Source organism: Vespula pensylvanica, chromosome 22 (assembly GCF_014466175.1).
Source record: "Vespula pensylvanica isolate Volc-1 chromosome 22, ASM1446617v1, whole genome shotgun sequence".
NCBI lineage: Eukaryota > Metazoa > Arthropoda > Insecta > Hymenoptera > Vespidae > Vespula > Vespula pensylvanica.
The window spans coordinates 1,334,720-1,354,584 of NC_057706.1; the positions used below are offsets into that span (position 1 = coordinate 1,334,720).

The window sequence follows — 19,865 nt, forward strand, 5'->3', positions numbered from 1 at the left end:
ATATATATATATATATATATATATATCACGAGTATATGTAACTATGTAAGAATACGTTACCCGAATCGACAATGAATGACATCGCAAGCAATCTCCTTTGTGAAGTTTTTATAAATACGTATATACTTACGCATGGATGCATCTTAAGATGTATGCACTATAAATAGTTTATTTTTCAATTTTCTTCGACGGATACAGAAGCTTCTGTTCTACTTTTTATAATATATACATATAATATGTATGTATGTATGTATGTATGTATGTATGTATGTATGTATGTATGTACGTTGTATGTGCGTAAAACCGTTAGTGTTAATTAACGTGTGCAATCATAAGATCGATTTAATAGATTTAATTAACGCGAAAAAGAACAATAAAGATGTTCGCACCTTCACGTCTCATTTATTTCTCACGACTGACGAGCACGCTCCCCCCACTCATCCACAGCCCCACGATTTACTATTACTTCAAATTTCTTGCTAATTGGTTATTATCTGTCGATAAGTACGAGCACGATCGTTATCGATTAAGCTGGAAAAATTCGTTATTTCTATGTATATAGGAAAAAATCCGTTATTTTATATATGTGTTATATATGTATTATATATGTACATATATATATAAGCAAAGAAACAAAAAACGATCGAATAAACCGTTTCTCTCAGTGTTCAATTTCCTTCCATCGAAGGAAAACCTTTAAGATTCTCTTCGCGTTTATTTTTCGTGTCCGGGAAAACGCGTAGAAAGAAAAAAGTGTCGAAAGAAAAACAAAAGAAAGAAAAAAGTTTCCTAGAGTGAAGTAGAAAAAATTTGTGACAGTTACACTGGAATATACATTACGGCTGTACTTGATGGGAGTATGCATCGTTATGCAGGTAAATTCTTGGCCTTTTTTATCTATCTGTCCGTCTGTCTGTCTGTTTTTCTTTTTCTCTTTTTCTTTCAACCGGAACAAAGGAATCTCTTTCTCAATCGTCGGAAGCGTTACAAATCGAGAAAGAAAATTCGTATTCTTTGAGTTTCTAATAAGAAATTTCAAATGCATATATCGAAATTAATACGGTTAAATGCAATAACAAATTTCCTTTTTCTTTGTGTTATAAGAATATCGAATCGTGTGGTAATCGTGTATCGAGTTATAAAAGAATCGTTCGAATTTGGCGCCAAGCGTAGATCTATCAAGACGCGCGAAATTTGAAATAGAACGCTAACCATTCTCTACGGAAATTTTCAAAAGAAAAATAATATATATATTTTATACATATATATACACACGCGTTATGTATATATCTATACATATTTAATGAAAAGAACACCGTTACACCGTTGAACAAGGCTTAAAGAAAGAAAGAAAGAAAAAAAAAAAAAGAAAGAAAGAAAGAAAGCAAGTAAGCGAACGAACGAGAGCGAGCGAGCGAGCGAGCGAATGCAAGCAAAAGTCGTGAACGTTCTTCTTGTTTCCTGTGTCAACCTGTTCCATTCTTCATCTCTTTTTACTTTGCAAAAGCGGCAACGATTCACCGTGACCTTGCTGCGATAACGGTGTCGTTCTCGAATACGTTGTCGGTGCATCGAGAGGAGTCTTTTAAACACGGAATTAGCGTGTGCATGTGTGTGTATACGTATATATACACACACATATGTGTACGTATGTATATAAAAGAGAGTAGTGAACTTTTTTCTGACAAATTGCTCGAATAATGAAGCAACTACGCGTTAAACGTCTTATTAAAAAGAAATTGCATACACGTGAGTGCGTATATGTTATATATACGTACACACATTAAAAAAAAAAAAAAAAAACTCCATCCTCGTTTCTATTTTAAATTACCTATTTTCTTAGATATTCTCGCATATCGATTTTACGAAAGGAAAGAAATATGAAGATAACGATCAGAAAAGAAAAGAAAACTAAAAAGAAAGTTAGAAATACAACGTTGGGGAAAAAAGGATGGCCTTATTTTCACTTTTCGTATCTATTCGAAAAATGTGTGTATACGTGAGTATATATACGTATGCGTGCTTGCAAGAGCGTAAATATGTATGTATATATGTACAAACAATATTGCTGCTGCTGCTGCTGCTGCTGCTGCTGCGGCTATCATGAATGCTGATGGCTGCCTGACAACACACGACGACGACGACGACGACGACGACGATGACGACGACAACGACGACGACGTCGACGTCGATGTCGATGTCGAATAAAAAGAGAACAGAGGATACTCGAGAGAGTAGCGAACCAAGAGTGATGTTACGATTCTCATTTCGCAAATACTAAACACATATATACACACATGCACACATTGGAGAAAGAGATAGATAGATAGATAGATAGATAGATAGATAGATAGATAGAAAGATAGAAAGAGAGAGAGAGAGAGAAGTGGAAAAGAGAGGAGGGAGGAAAAAGAATTTCTCCTCGACGAATTGATGGGAACTGCAAGAGAACTGACGACTACATAGAAGAAGATAAGTTGGAGGGACAGAGGAACAAGAGGGAAGAGGGTGAGACGAACAGTGGGAGGGCTGAGGGCTCGGTTAGAGAAACAAAGCAGTCTCCGAGTCAATACACTGTTCAAGGTCATTTCTAACCTCCATCTCGTACCGTCGACGACGCATTCACGAAATCATCTTTCTTTCTTTCTTTCTTTCTTTCTTTCTTTCTTTCTTTCTTTCTCTTTTTTTCTCTTCTTTCTTTCTTTCTTTCTTTTTTTTTTCCTTTCCTTTTTTTCCCTTTCTTCTCTTCTCTTTTCAACGAGGTTTTATATTTTCTTTCTTTCTTTCTTTTTTTTTTCTTTCTTCTTCCTTCTTCCTTTTTTTCCTTTTTATATTCTTCCTTTTAGTCAGACAATCAACAAACGCGATAGGTTAATTAATGAGAAGAGACATTTCGCATGGCGCTTATAAAGCAAACAACCGAACTCTATATATATATATATATATATAATGTGTGTAGAGAGAGTTGTGTGTGCAGTTCGATTATATATAGACTTATATATACTTGAATACATTTGTATAGGTTAGTATCATTGTTGCAATAATAACGTATTACGCATCAGTTAAATCAGAATATAATGGAGAAAGAGAGAGAGAGGAAGAGAGAGAGAGAGAGAGAGAGAGAGAGAGAGAGAGAGAGAGAGAGAGAGAGAGATGCATAAAATATGCACAATTGCAGGAGCACACAAATGTGTATACGCTATAATCAATACATACTTAACAAGTAATTTGCATTTCGCGGGCACGTGCCGTATAGATACACGTACACACAGACGATAAATATATCGGATGATAGCTAATGCATAATGATACCGCGAAGTATATCTGCGTCTCACATTTGCTTGAATACGCATACGTTCCTACGTATATATGTATATATCACACAAATTATATATATGTATATATATATATATATATATATAGCGTTGTTTGGTTCTATTTCATATAACTCAAAGTAACGTCGATAAGGTAGATACTATATGATAAAATAGCAAACAAAAAAATTTATTGAAGAAAAAAAATGAAAAGAAGAAAAGAAACACATTCGTTATTAATGATTTATTACGAATTAAAAATACGAGGATTTTTCTTGTAGAAAATTATTATCGTATTTGTATATAGTTTCGATCGATCGCGTTACGTAAAAAGAAATTTTATTGTCGCAAATAACTAAATATATATTTTCATCTATCACGAAGAACTATCTTTCTCGTTGTTGATGATAACGTATTATCAAGGAAGGATTATGCAGGCAATTATCGTATTTCTTGATAAATATCATCCTAGATAAAAATTGTGTCAATTGGAAAATATAGCTTTCCAATCGAACCGTACATTTATTTCTACGATCGATACAATATACGTATGTGTGTGTGTGTGTGTGTGTATCTTATCGAACTTTTTTCATCCTTATATCTTAAAAAAAATATTTCTTTCATACAATTTCTACGATGTAATCTGTCGAGAAAAAGAGATTGAGGAGAGAAAAAAAAAAAGAAAAATCGAAGATTGGGGATATTTGAAAAAAAATTTCGTTTTTTATTATAATCTAATCATACTCTTTCTCGAGACCTTCAAAGGCTTATATCTTTTTATCCCTTATTCAGATCGTACAAAATATTGCTGGATTTGTAGTATTACATTCTGGAAAAAAAAGAATTAATGTTAAAGTAATGTCTCGTTTCGAAAAAGTGTAATCGATTTTTAAAATCATCCGAAAACATTTGACTGATTTAGGCTTGTCCGTATCAAAAATTTCAACATTATTTATTGGACCAACCCAATGTACATAATGTATGTGTGTGTGTATGTGTATATATACATATATATACATGAGGTTAAGTACTTATCTTAAAGTAAACGTCGTACCAAAAAAAAAAAAAAAAAAAAAAAAAAAAAAAAAAAAAAAAAAAAAAAAATGCGATATCGATGTCGCTTGGCTTCTCTATTTAAAGAAACGCTTGACCGTCGATATTGATCAATATACAAACCAATCGAAAAATAACATCGTTTTATTTATTTCCCTTGCGACGAAGTGTTTCTTGATTTCTTTTTATCTTTCTTTTTTCTTTCTCTTTTTTTTTTTTTTTTTTTTTTTTTTAAGAAAAATTTAGAGAAAGAAGAATCCTTTCAATTATCAATATATACTATAATCGATATATACTTATGAAACATTCTTTTTTCTTGTTTATGTATATCGAAGAAAAACAGAGAACTGTATTGGTCGATATAAAAATTCAATCGAGAAAGAGAAAAAGAAGAAATTAAAAAACGAAGTCTCGAGAAAGAGTAATTATGGAAACCTCTCCGTCCTTCAATAAATATATCGATCAATAAAAATTCTTTATTAAGTAAAAAAGAATTGATCTAGAAAGAAGAAAAAAGTTTGGAAAAAGAATAATTGACTTTTAATATCATCCAGGGAGTTTTGTAAGGGTATTAAAAAAATTCGACTGACTTTCTAATTGGTCAAAAATCAGGAGATTAAAGACGAACGAAAGTACGATTGGAAATTGAATAATTTTGCACACAGACGCGAATCAGTGATGTCGTAGTAGTCGTATGATCGATGAACTCGAATAAGTGCAAATTAAAACCAGATAAGGAAGAACATTCGCGAAAGGAGGGACGGAATAGTGTTTCGCAGGAGGAATGGTTATAGAAATTAATCGATTTCTCGGACTGAAGTTAAACGTTACAAGTTGCAAGCAGCATGCCGGGGTCAACAATTTATCACTTATAACAATCTAACCTCGTATTACCTTCGGTCGCCATTTTGACATAATGAAAAGAACGAACAATTTTTTTCTTAATCATATTTATAATCGAGTTAATTAACTCATTTACATTTTCTTTTTTTTTTTTTGTCATTTTTCTCTTCTTTCTTTTCTCTTTTCTTTTTTTATCGTTCACTCCGTTTGCTTTATAATCCTTTGCTTTTCATCGCGTTGCTCTTTTCGAAGAGATATTCTATTATTTTTATCCTTTATCTTATCATTCCTCTCATCCGTAAAAATTAACCCACACTTGAGAAATGTTTCTCGCTTTATGATCTACCAAGATGGATTATATATTAGCTCTCGTACATAAGTACATATGCGTTGTAGGAACCTGGGAATAACGTGCGGATGATGAACGGATGAAAGTAGTCAAGTTCGCAAGAAGTCCGTTGAGTCATGTACATACATATATACATACGTATATGCATACATAATATGTACATAAATGCATACATACATACATACGTAAGAAGTTCCTGGGTTCCTGGCATTTTCTAATGATATCGTCGAATAAAGAAATCGGAGAACGTGTCGTGACTGACGACGCTATATCTTTGTTTCCTCCCGTTTTGATCTTTTTGGTACGAAAAAAAAAAAAAGAACAAAAAAGAAGTTTCAACGTTTCTTCGTCTTTTCCTTTTTTATCTGTTAGATCCTCGATGTTTTTAAAGGATTCGACGAAAAGTAGAAGAAAGTACAAAGGAATCTTAAACGACGAGATCGTGATTTATCGGACAATTAATATTTATTGAATCGGTCAATGGAGTAATGTCGAAATTGTTCAATATAAAAAATACTTGTTCAATATAAAAAATACTAGTTCAATATAAAAATACTATTTAGATATTAAATATTAACGAGTGTTTCAGTATACAAAAAAAAAAAAGAAACACTCTACAGTGTTTATTTATTCAAATATGAAATGCTATTTTCCTTTCTTCTCCTTCTTCTTCTTTTTTATTCGTATCGAGTTTGAACTTGGACATTTTTTTTTTTTTTTTAAATTTATAATAATACTTTGCTATCGAGATTAACATTTTTTTAATTTAACTTCTTTCAATTAAAATTTTTATTTTATATATACTTCGCTATTGTTTATATTACGCCGAGAATGATATCGATATCGATGTCTCGGGAAATAAAAAAAAGTAAAAAAAAAAGGGGGCAGATAGAGAAGGGAAGGAGAGGGAGAGAGAGATAAAGAGAAAGAGACAGAAAAAAACTTATCGAACATAAGCAGAGTAGGTCGTTAATTATTCTTAATCGTATGATATTTTCATAATAATTTTGCTTCGAGTGATTTGATCCCACAACAAAGAAGAAAACTATAGATCTAAATTTAAACAATAGAACAACGGCGGATGTGATCGCAAAATTACTTTCGCGAAACGTCGAGTGTGCGCATCGAGAGCGAGAGAGAGAGAGAGAGAGAGAGAGAGAGAGAGAGAGAGAGAGAGAGAGAGAGAGAGAACGAGATAAAACGGACGCAACGAATCTCACACGTCATCGTACTCTCTCATATATATCGAACGAGTCTCTCTCTCTTTCTGTTTCTCACGGATGTAATTTCGAATATCCAGGACGCTTAAAGTCGTTATCAGTGAACGATCGTATCATTCCTCAATTTCGATCGATCGATCGATCTATTTATCGATTCGTAATTCAACTCGATTTTCTTTCCTCTTTCTTTTTTCATATATTTACTTCAACACCCTCTCTTTTTTGTAACTCGTATTTGCAATTTAACAAATTTGCCTAAAAATGAGATTAAACATTCTTTTTTCTCTTTTGTTAAGAAAAAGAAAAGAAAGTATCATCAACATTAATCTTTCTATTCTCTGAATAAATAAATCTCGAATCGGAATTAATTAATTTACTTATCCATGTTTATAACGTCTTTATAATTACAACAGTAGCACGTATAAATAAAAATACACGTATTCGTGTGTTTCTCTTTCTTTCTCTCTTTCTCTACATGTATACACAGACATATATATATATATATATATATATATATATATATATATATATATATCACAAATTACAAGTTTTATTACGAAACTTTTACGATTCCCTTCGCGAAATACTTGTTACTTAATTGTGTTACGATCGTATAGAAACGTAACAGAGGATTTGTTATACAATCTTTTTCTTTCCTTCTTCTTTTTTTTTTCTTTTTTCTTTAATCGTTAACAACACTTCTTCAAACGCAAAATCGTATGAAATATGTACTACTTACAAGAGTTTGATATAATAAAGGCCCTCCAGAGAGATCTCACGCGTCGGCACTACTGCACCACGTTTAAATGCACATTTATGTTATATGGAAATATAAGTGTGTAAAAGAGAAGGTTCATTCGATCGGGACCGTCCAGTGGTAAACAATTTTTCTTAGCTCTTTCTTTTCTTTATATATACATACATATTATACATACATATATATATATATATATATATATATAGAGAGAGAGAGAGAGAGAGAGAGAGAAAGAGAGAAAACACGTAACGATAGCGTTACGCATTAACTTGCCCCACCCGTTTATCCCTACCTACGTATTAACACGGATTTCTATTGCGATCAACGTGAATATAATACACGTACATATATACAAAAAACACATGCACACATGCATACATAAAGACGAACACACACCCACATAGAGACAGGACACGCGCGCGGTTGCTATCTTCTATACGCTTCTCCGATGTTCTTGCAACTCTTCAACGATGCACGTAAATAAATTTATGTATGTATGTATGTATGTATGTATTTCTGTGTGTGTGTGTGTGTTGGTAACAGCACCTGTTCCATTATTACGACTCGATGTTTACAAGGTAAAGAAACGAATGGAAATGCGTTGCATCTTATAACATATATATATATATATATATATATATATATATATAATCTTTCTGTATATATACATATATAAATAGAATACGAATTAACCTCAAAATCAGTTTTCTATTTGTCCCATATATCTATCTCTATGTATCTCTCTCTTTCATTCAGTTTGCTTAATTATTCTTTTTTGGTGCCTCCGCATCGACCATTCGCATTGGCAATGCGCCCTAGAAAAAGAATGCGATCTCGTTGCGAAGGTCATGCACGAACGACGAACCGACGAAAGCAACGACGATTGCCAAGTTTTTCGTCATAGTTTCTAATATCTCAATGCACATTCGAGTGCATCTTTTATTGAGGAAATGAATTGTTGAAAGAGACGCTTAAAATCATTGATGATCATCTAACGGGTTTTATGGTTCTTCCATTTAAAATCCATCTGACGCTAGCAGGAACATTCAACTTTCTCATTAATTAAAGTGTATAAAATATGAGAAAAAAGTGTTAGCAAAAATAGAGAGACTAATAGGAACGAAAGGTCATGATTTTAATGAAGAAACGATAAAAAAAAAAAAATGTTCGTATTCATATCGGGATGTTTCAAACGCATCGATCAAATATGGCGAAGAGCTATTTCATTTTTTGCATAGATATGCATTAATAAAAATAGTGAATAAATAAATAAATAAATAATAATGATGATGATAACAATTTAAAAAAAGTTAGTCTCATCGTTAATCGATATCGATAAATAAAAAATGGGGTTTTATAAATGAAATTCTTTTTATTTAACATATCGATTATTCAACATTATGCGTTCGTAGAGGCACCTATATCAGGTTTAGACGTTAGGCTACTACAGAAGAAAGAAAGCTCGCTAATCGTAGTTTGAAATGATTTTCGAATTATTTCTTCCGTACAATGTTATCGATTCGCGAAAAAGAAAAGAAATAAAAATCGTATTTCGTAACTGAAGGATTTCAAAGCTGTCGTCACAAACGTGTTACGTATGTATGTATGTATGTATTTATTTACGTGTGTATGTGTACGTCTCGAATTGCATGTCGAAAATGATACCGATGTATAGGACGTATTGTTCTATGTATGTATGCACCAGTCATACGCCATATCGATTTTCATAAACGAGTTAAACTTATCTCTACGCGAACGACGAAGGCGCTTAGAATATGTATATTTCCGTTTGTGTGTATACGGGATCGATTTATTGCAAAAGGAATTAGAGAAGATGGACGGCGGATACGTTAGATAGGTCGATCGTTTCATTTATTTCCGCGATTTATCCAAAGAAAGAGAGAGAGAGAGAGAGAGAGAGAGAGCAAGAAGAATAATCAAGAGAAAACAAATTTATATAGATACATATACAAATATGTATATAATATTTTATCTGTATCGGATTGATCAATAAGTGACGTACTAATTTACAATTTAAAAAACACCAGTCTTGTTTATTTAGATATATGAAATATTACAAGATATTTCATTAAACAAAATACTTTCTATAAAAGAAAAGAAAGGGAGAGAAAGGATATTATTCATTTAGATACAAGATATTAAATATTAAAAAGAAAAAAAAAAAGAAAAAAAAAAGGAAGTGTTATGTATTTAAATATAAATTACTCAAAACGTCGACATTACCAATTCGATGCATATATGTATATTTATATACAAAGTGGCGTAATAGAAAGAAGGCCATTAAAAAAGATACTTTACATTCGATATACACCGATAACATAATCGCCAGAGCTCGAACCAAGCAAAAACAGTGAAGAAATGTAAATGTTCTTCCGTTTATAATTTTTATGACGATGATGATGATGATGATGATGATGATGATGGTGAATAATAATAATAATAATTGTTATTATTATCACTATTATAAAATAAGAAGAATCATTTTGCGTTTTTAGTTATATACCCGATAAAATAACGCGAAAAAAAATCATACCGGAGATTGTGTAAAAGCTATTGCCCTCGTTGAAACGCCGTAATGACCTCGAAAAAGTGATGCAATAAAAAAAGAAAGAGGAAAAGAAAAAAAAAAAGCAGTCAAATTTAAAACGTTTTCTCTTACGCGTATTATATTTTCTCGATAAAGGATAAACGATATATCGACGAATCTAATCACGGTTTGATCGGAAATTCAAACGTATATCTTTTATTTAATTTTTTTCTTCAATTTTCTCACGTCTTCGCATATCGGTGAATAATCGGGCATATCGCTGAAAATAAATTAGTGTGAATATTACCGAATTATTTAACGATCACGCATGATATTTTTAATTTCCTTGTTTATTTTTAACGAACACGTGTTCGTTGCGCGCGACAAAAAAAAAAGAAAAAAAAAAGGAGAAAAAGAATAAAAATAAGAGAAATCAACTTTTATCTCAAGAGACTATTATAAAAATAACTATCGTCGTCAACCGTGAATATTTCGATTCTCTATTTTTCCTCGAAATGCTTATTTCGGGTTCTTCACGCTCTATTTCTTGCAAACGTGTATATACATATATACATATATATATATATATATATCACATGCATGTATGTACATATGTATAGATTTTCACCGAAGAGAACTGACCTCGTCTCTAAAAGTTTGATGGAGAACCCCAATATATATTAGAATTTGACGAAATATAAATATTATCCGTGACCTATTCTCATCGACTAATTACGACATTGCTGGAAATAGAAAATATTACTGTTACTTTATCTTTGATCGTAGTACATATAATTTTTTTTTTCTTTTTTCTTTTTTTTTTTAACGAAATCGTTATGTGCAAGGTGACGGTGAAACTCTACATGTATCGCAATATGTACAGGTTAGGTTAAATGAATCGACATGTAAGTACATACATACATACATACATATATACATATCTAGATACGTACATAGATGTATGTATATGTTCATCGTACATGTAGCTAAGAGGAACAGTATAATCTACTGTACTTAGGAATCTAATATTAGTATACCATCCATCGATAACGTGGTTTGCATTACGAACGTGGCATTTACTCTGTATACTTCACTAAGAGGAAGAGATATAGATACATAAATAAATAATTGAATCTCGTTTATATATATATATATATATATCGATTTTACAAGATTGAAACCCGTTACATCTTATAAGTTAATGGAATAATGAAAGATAAAATCAAATAAATAAATAAATAAATAAATAAATAAATAAATAAATGAAAGAAACGAAAGAAATAGATAGATAGATAGATAGATAGATAGATAGATAGATAGATAGATAAGGAAAAAAAGAGAGAAAAAGAGACAAACCATCAAATCGTATAAATTTCTGCAAGGAAACCGTCTAATTGCGTTTCTCTCGGTTCGTGAAAGTGCGCGCGGGGGCTCGAGCAAACGCACACACACACACACATATATACACACACCACACATAACACACAGTACCTCCCCCCCTGAGAGTCTGGCGTCATGCGCGGCGCGCGGCGTCTCTTTATCCTGCTCTTTGTGGCCGACCGTGTCGAACAAAGGCGGCCACGAACTGTCTAGCAGTGACGTCACGTCTTATCCTCACCCTCCCCCCAGCTCCTCACCCCCTTTAGAACTCTGAGTCGTTGAGGGCGACGCGTGCAAATCGTGGCGTGCTAGAGCTAGGAGGAGCGCACGCGCAGTAACAGCGCAGGGTAAACGTGGGTGAGTGAAAGATAGAGAGAGAAAAAGAGAGAGAGAGAGAAAGAAAGAAAGAGAGAAGGAGTGTGCGCTCTGTGTAAGAAAATGTATAGGAGTGACGAAGGAGAAGGTGGAGGTGGAGAAAAAGAGGAAGAGGAGGAGAAAGCTCAGCGACTCTGCGGAGAATCTCGCGGAGAGACAGCTGACAGTCCAATCAGCTGTAAACCCCTATCGTCCAACAGGTCGATGCGACCCGCCAATTCTAATCGATTCTACTAAAATACAATCTTGATGGTATGCGTGTATCTGTATATGTATATGTGTACACCACATACACACACGCGTGCGCGCGCGAGTGTGTGTGTGTATATATATATATCATATATCTGGTGAGCAGGAAAAAAGAATATCAAAATGATTAATCTTTTGCTAATAAAAGCACTTATAATATTAATATTAAATATTTAAAGTGCTCTGTAAGATCAAGTAATATTAGATTTTGGAAAGATAACACGTATATATGTCGTCGTCCCATTAGAGATTTACAAAATAATATATATATATATATATATATATATATATATATATGTATTGCATATGTATATATATTGCTATAACCTTGATATATCTATTGTGAATATAATACGTAATATGCATACCTGTAGTTATTATAATTATTAGTTATAATAGACAGTGGGAGTACCCTCGCTATGTTTCCCAAAGTTTCCCTTTCTGTTAATAATTATATATTCTTCCTTGCTTATACCACAACGAAATTTTATTGTATGACAGTAATGTTTGTATTATAATAAAGATGCGACGAGTTAATGATATTTATTTAGAAGCAAGCAACAAGAAACTTACTTGTTGTTGGCAACTTTCTCCTGTTAAGTGGTTAAGTTATACGTATATATATATATATATATATATATATATGTGTGTATATGTAAATAATGAAAAGTGAAAGTGATTTGTATTAAGGGATAAATGGTTTTCGTGTGTGGAATTATTATAAAATAATATTGAAATTAACTGGGAATTTTTTAACTTGCAACAGAGCGACAAGTCTTTCGGAAATATTTGCAGATAATCATGAAGACGAAAATATTATTATCATTAGCTTGTCAGATACAAATATTATTGAAAAATACTGATACTTCTTTTATTGAAGAATATGATCAAAGAGATATAACGTGAGATACAGAAGGGGCAATTAAGCTATATGGAAAACAAATTTCGCCATTATATATATTACGCATATTATGTTATTATATTATCAATATCAAAAAACAAAAAAAAAAGGATGCTTCGGAATTCGAATCTGCGTGCTCGAATCTATCGTGTAATCTTTTATAAACAAATCACAAAGCTACACAAATTCATAAAATTAATTCCATTTTAATCTCTATTTAATTCCAATATGGCGTTTCGTAATCCCACGATATATTTGATGTAATATAGATACGTATAAAAAAAAAAAAAAAAGAAATATAATAAATACAACAGTATATAATATATGTATACTATATATTACTCGTCATCTCACAGAAATAGATATATATACATATGTATATATATATATATATACATATACATACCTACGTACTTACACGCACATACATATATACCGTATCCCAAAATAAATGGAATATATTTTAAACGATAAAAGAATTAAAAAAAGATTATGCAAACACGTTCTATTTAAAATCGAAACTACTTTTCTTCTCTTTAATTGTTTTGATATCTCCCGTAGTTACAATTGAAAAATATTTTCCAGCTCTTATTTTGAAACGCTCTGTATACACCCACACGCAGAGATACGTATATATATGCACGAATACGTGAGGGATACACGGGTGCGTTCCATGGAAAAGGAAAGTCGAAAGTAAAAAAGACTAGTTTAAACGATGTTTTCAACGATGAATTTCTCGTTTCGAGTTTTCTGCGAGGCTCCACCAAGATAGTGTAGTGTCGGGCGCGCGTTCTTTCTCACCGCGGACGGTGTGCAACTTTAAATAAACACACACCGGGGCAAAGAGTGGAACGAGCGCAGCGCTTACACGGCTTTGAGTTTAGTTAATTCGGGTCATCGTCCTTCAACCACTCTCCTCGTCGTACCCGTTTCATTTTCTTTCTGATCCCTCTCCTCCACGGTCTCCTCACTCTACCCCCTTACTCTTCACCCCTTCCCCGCCCACTCTCTCATTCTCTCATTCTCCTTTGGTAGAAACGAAACGACGCGCTGCTACGCGTGACCCGGCCCCCATGTAATCCGTCTATTTTCTTCATTTTTATTTATTTCTTTATTATTATTATTATTATTTTTTTTTCTTTTTTTCTTTTCCACGATGCAAACGAATTTCACCACTTCGGTTTATATTTTCTCTGTAATCGTAAGATTTTTTTGTTTTCATCGAATTCTTTTTTAAAGATTGAAAAATCTATCGGAAAGAAATCTTACGAAAGCTTTCAAACACCTGCCATCTTGATTTAATAGAGAAACTACAAAGATATCAAAAGCAAGTAACGAGATCACCTTGTTCGATGATGATAAATACGTAGTGTTTTTATATTGTTCGGCAAAAATTCAAACGAAAAACACGAAATCGACATTTCTCGACGATATTATACGATATACGATACACGAGAAACATGTAAGAAAATATGTGCCGATATATGATTTCTTTTGAAATTTCTTTCTTCTCTCAGGAAAAAAAAAAAAAGTTACAAAAATTTATGGAAATCGTTCGAGTATAATGTAAACGTAAACGTAAACGTGAAAAGATGATTCGCGTGACAAAACGTGTGGATTTGCGAGTTAAAAATAACGATAATGATAATGAAATAAACTAAAATTAAATTAAAAAATACAAAAGAAAAAAAGAAAAACAAATCAAACGTCGAGACATTTGTAAATTTGCAAAAGGCTTTTACAAAGGAAGGATTGAAGGAAAGAAGTGAGAAGGAAACAAGAAAAAAAAAACAGAAAGAAAGAAAAAAAAACAAAAAAGAAAGAAAGAGAAAAATAATACAAATCAAAATCAAAATACGAATTGATGAAGAATGATCGTAATCGTGAAAACACGCACGCCTTCCTTTTTCTTCCTACATTACGAAAACATATCGCAGAAATAGAGAGAAAAAAAGAGAGAAAGAGAGAGAAAACACTGATAACAGCGCTCCCCGATGTTTTTACGACGCGCCGTTTCGAATCAGCTGTGGTGTGTGTACAAAACAATACGCGCGGCGTTGGATTTTATCATCATTCATCGCGTGACATTGCTGAAGTAAAATTCGTGATATTCGCAGAACGTTTACGTTAATAGTTCTCATAAAAAAGTATATATACGAATAACAATAATGAAATTGCAATTTATAGACAGAGAGACGAAGAGAGAGAAGAAAACTGGAAAGAGACAAAGAAATATAGGTATTCTAATCCCTATCTTCTTCTTGTCTTGTTTTTTTTTTTTCTTCGACAAAAATAAAATCGAACGCCTTTCTCATTTTTTTCTTTTTCTCTTTCTCCTCATTCGCCATCTCATTCGAAGGATGATTATGATCTCGAACGATTAAATTCGAAGAAAATGTTTCTCTTAATACAGATACTGTTGGAGTTAATGCAATTTATGATTTCGTCGATAGATATACGCGTGTATGTATATGTATGTGTATATATATATATATATATAAATTTTCGATAATGGAAATATCGAGGAATGATTTTTGAGCATCGTTGTAGAGAGTCGTATCAAAACGAGTCCTTTCCATCTGGTCAAGTATCTTCTCGAGCGCAGAGATCAAAAGGCGTAGCAAGAAAGAAAGAAAGAAAGAAAGAAAGAAAGAAAAAAAGAAAGAAAAGAGAGAGAGCATTGCACTTATGTGGAACGTAGCACACGTTCGTGAAGGAACACACAACATGAAAACGCAACCAAGAGAGAATAGGAACGTCCGTTTCTTCCGTTCGATCTTCTTTCTCTATTTGTTTTCTAATTTTCTTTAACTTTACCTCTTTCTCTCTCTCTCTCTCTTTCTATCCGTCTGTCTCTATCTATCTATTTCATACAACGCATGTATATTTCGAAGCAAAAGACGCACGTGTGCGGACGTGACAGTTGAGTTTGGTTGGATGGCAGATTGCGATGGTTCATAATCATGTATACTATGTATGCACATATATATACAATAATATGCATAAGAAGAACGTATGCACGTATACACACGTATATACATACACGAGTATATAGATTGTGGCAAGAGGCACTTAAAGAATATAACAGAGATAGAGATAGAGAGAAAGAGAGAGAAAGAGAGAGAGAGAGAGAGAGAGAGACAGAGAAAGAGATCGTAGTAAGAACGAGTAATATCGTTTCGAAAGATATATTTTCCATGTTTTTCCATATACTTCTTTTTTTTTCTTTTTTCTTGAATTAAAAAAAAAAAAATTCTCCCCTCCCTCACATATATAAGAATAACACGGGCGCGAGATGATAACGGTAAAACGAGTTGCAAAGGGAGACGACGACGGCCCTGGACGTGAGTCTTTCTCTCTCTCTCTCTCTTTCTCTCTCTCTCACTCTCGCTAGACTCGGGCAGCTGACGGCGGTCGCGAGCGTCAGCTGAGAGCGTACACAAAGGCTACGTACCGCGCACACAACTCGATGCGCGCATAGAAAAGCATATATATATATATATATATATATAAGAGAAAGAGAAAGAGAAAGAGAGAAAGCCAACGACGAAAACATTTGGTCATTTTTAAGACGAAAACTTACGAGTACATATGATCCCATCAAATGAAATATATATAATATATATATGTATGTATATACATATACGTACAATATATACTTTTTTTTCCTTTCCAACGAGTTCCTATAGAAAAATGGAGAAGGAAAGAAAGAAAGAGACAGACAAAAAGGAAGAAAGCACTAGAAAAAGGAAAGCAAAAGGTATTGCGTAGTTGGAGAGAGACATAGCGCACGTACGTACGGGGCTGCTAATCGTGCTTCGTGGACGCGCGACATGAGCGTCTAAACCGATTCATTCGTCGAACTGGATCGACTAAGCTCGACTAGGATATAGTGTCTCGGATATATATATATATATATTATTGTATATCGTGTACGCTGGAATTCGTCAGTATATACTTTTTTTTCCCCCTTCTCGTTTAAGAAAATTTTAAATTTAGAGAAACAAAGAGAAAGAGAAAGAAAGATGTATATAAAACAGTCGAAAGATGAGACGAAAAGCATCGAAAGGAACTTCTTATAATACTCTTTATTTTATTGTTATTGTTGTCATCGTCGTCGTCGTCGTCGTCGTCGTCGTTGTCGTAATCATAGTCGTAGTCGATAGTCGTCATCGTTGTCGTCGTTGTTATTTCTCTCTCTCTCTCTCTCTCTCTCTCTCTCTCTTCTAGCTTTGTTTTCTCTTCGTAAATGATATCCTTCTTTTTTCTCTATTTTTTTCGAGGAACATTACGCACCTCCATATGCATCCGTGGCCGCGACAGCGACGAGCGACGAAGCGCGTGTCCTCGTTCCTTCTCGTTCGTTCGTTGTTCGTCGTTCGCTCCTCTTCTTCCTCTTCCTCTTCTTTCTCTTCTTCTTCTTCTTCTTCCTCTTCTTCTTCCTCTTCCTCTTCCTCTTCCTCCTCCTCCTCCTTCTCCTCCTCTTGTTATTCTTATTATTTTTCTCCTATTTTGTGAATTATCAGGATGAAATATTATTTATTTATCGCGCTCGTCGTCGTGGTCCTTGGTGTTGGTGGCTGCTACTTCGTTTTAGCGCAGTGCCACGAATAAAAACGTCGACGAAAACAACAACGGCTCGTCCTGATCATCACTAAACGCGAAAAACGGTCGCGTCCACCGAAGCACCTTTACTCCGCTGCTGATCGACTCGGCGTCGTTCGATTTATTTCGGTTCGTCCGCAGGCGGCGGGACGGCACGGTGGTGGTATACGAGAAATATCTCTTCGACGCGCATGCGCGGATTAAAGCCCGTATACAACTTCCGGACATCGCCGTTAGTATGCATCGTGGCGCTGCCGTCTCGTCTTAATTCAATTCGTAGTTACTTTATTTCTCGCCAGGCTGCGCTTTCCTTTCCTCCCCCATTTCTTCCGTCTTTTGTTTCTTTCTTTCTCTCTCGTTCCTATACAGGTTATTTTTCCTTTATGTGTGTGTGCGTTTTTTTTTCGTATCGCTTTCATCCATCCATATCTTTTTTCTTTCTCTCTTCGTTTCCTTTGTCTCATTCTCTCTCTCTCTCTCGTGTCCGTGCCATCTCTTTTTTTTTTATTTCTTCTCCATGCATTTTTTTCTCTTTTTCTTTCTTTCTCTCCCCTCTGCAATGCAATCCGTAATTTTCTTTTTGTCCTCAAAGATTCTTTTCTTCGATCTCTTTTTCAAATCTTCGATTATCGATTCGTGTACAAACTATCGTTCATTTTTTTCCCTTCGTTTTTCATTTCCTTTCTTTTTTTCTTTCAAACCGTTCGATGATCAATCTTCTAATACGAGTCTTCATAGATAAGTAATTTCTACTTTACCGGATCTTATCTTTAGATCGGATAAACTGGTATTAGTCTTCCATTACATCGCATACGTATTAAGAATTGTCATTATCGTTAAGTTATTATTATCGGTTAGATCGTTGTACATCTATCTTTCTGTACCTTTTTTACGTCCTTCGTTCATACTCGAATGTGCATGTGCGTATGTACGTCTCGATAGTGCGCTGCTGCTTATCTCTCGATCTTCGAGGACTGGGTTTGAAATTAGAAATATTCCCGCTCGAGACCTAGCGAGTCTCTCGCATCTCTCGCGTTAATGATTCTGAAGAAAAAAAGAAAAGGAAGAGAAAGAAAAGAAAAGAAAAGAAAAAGAAAACAGAAAAGAAAAGAAACAAAGAAGAAGAAAAAAGCAAATTTTTGTTGATTTTACATCGCGACAACTGTAGGCTTGTCTTTTTACATTAATCTTTATGTACGCTAAGAAATCCGCAAAATAATCCGCAAATGCTTAAACGATCGAAATGAGATAAACTCGCGGACATAGCGAGGAGTATAATAAAATATCTGTAATTTTCCAACATGAAATCTTATCGTCGTTACGCTTTAATAAGAACGTTTTTCAAAGGCTATACCGCTACTATACTACCACTACTATATTACTACTCTAATAATAATTGATTCATCCTATTCGTGAAAACGCGTATCGTTTTCGATACTCTCCCCAATGAGGCACGTTCGTTCTGGAAAAGAAGCATGCGTGAATGTTAAAACTACATAGGAAAGCTACCTTTATTCGTACTTTTTCTTCGCATATTTTTTTTTGTGTTTTTTTTCTTTTTTTTTTCTTTTTTTTTTTTTGCGCAATTCTATTACATATTACAATTCTTTTGACAATCTAAAATCACATTCTATTACAAAATCCTGCTAAGCTGGGTATTTTGCGAAAACTTCTTTAGACGCACGTCGCGTATATTGTATTTTACCAAAAAGAAGGAAAAAAAAATTATGTGTGTGTATATATATATATATATATATGTATGTATGTATGTATATATATATATTGAAAACATCAAAGTCAAGAATGTATGAAGTACGGGAAGAGACTACAAAAAAAAAATCCAAGGAACACATAATAAACAGACAAAAGTTAATTGGCCATTTATATATAAAATATTTTTCCTGTTCCGAACTGTTTGTTTGTTTTTTCGTTTTTCTTTCTTTTTTTTTTTTTTTTTTATAGCGTATAGAAATCACTGGTGGTGTGTCTATATGTATTGCCGACGCTTCCTCTTCCTTTCCCCCTTGAAAATTCGATAATCTTGATTAAAAACTTTGTCACGATTGTGTAATCGAACGAATTGGTCACTTTGGACAGCGACTCACGATTTCGTATTAATGCGTAATAATTAACGCAACAATTGCACTATGCCTGCCACCCTCTTCTTTTTTCTCGCTTTTTTTTTTTCTTTCACCTCCTCTCTCTCTCTCTCTCTCTCTCTCCCGTCTATAAACCTTTCTACTATTTTTTTTCAAGGTTCGCATTTGCATT

The 19,865-nt window shown here is 33.5% G+C and overlaps 1 protein-coding gene and 2 long non-coding RNA genes across 3 annotated transcripts in view; 1 reads left to right on the top strand and 2 right to left on the bottom strand.

The window, feature by feature from the left end:
• The window catches only part of LOC122636585, a 19,562-nt gene extending 1,570 nt beyond the window's left edge, over positions 1 to 17,992 (bottom strand). Inside the window, exon 1 of the long non-coding RNA XR_006328984.1 lies at positions 17,286 to 17,992. This is a non-coding gene — a long non-coding RNA (uncharacterized LOC122636585). The remainder of the gene's footprint in view (positions 1 to 17,285) is intronic.
• Positions 673 to 19,865, top strand: part of LOC122636570 — a 41,707-nt gene continuing 22,514 nt past the window's right edge. Inside the window, exon 1 of the mRNA XM_043827938.1 lies at positions 673 to 875. The gene's annotated coding sequence lies outside the window, so the exon portion shown is untranslated. The remainder of the gene's footprint in view (positions 876 to 19,865) is intronic.
• Positions 4,016 to 7,757, bottom strand: LOC122636586. The gene is made up of 2 exons (XR_006328985.1): positions 7,519 to 7,757; positions 4,016 to 4,143 (listed from the first exon to the last, which is right to left on the bottom strand). It is a non-coding gene; the product is annotated as an uncharacterized LOC122636586 (long non-coding RNA).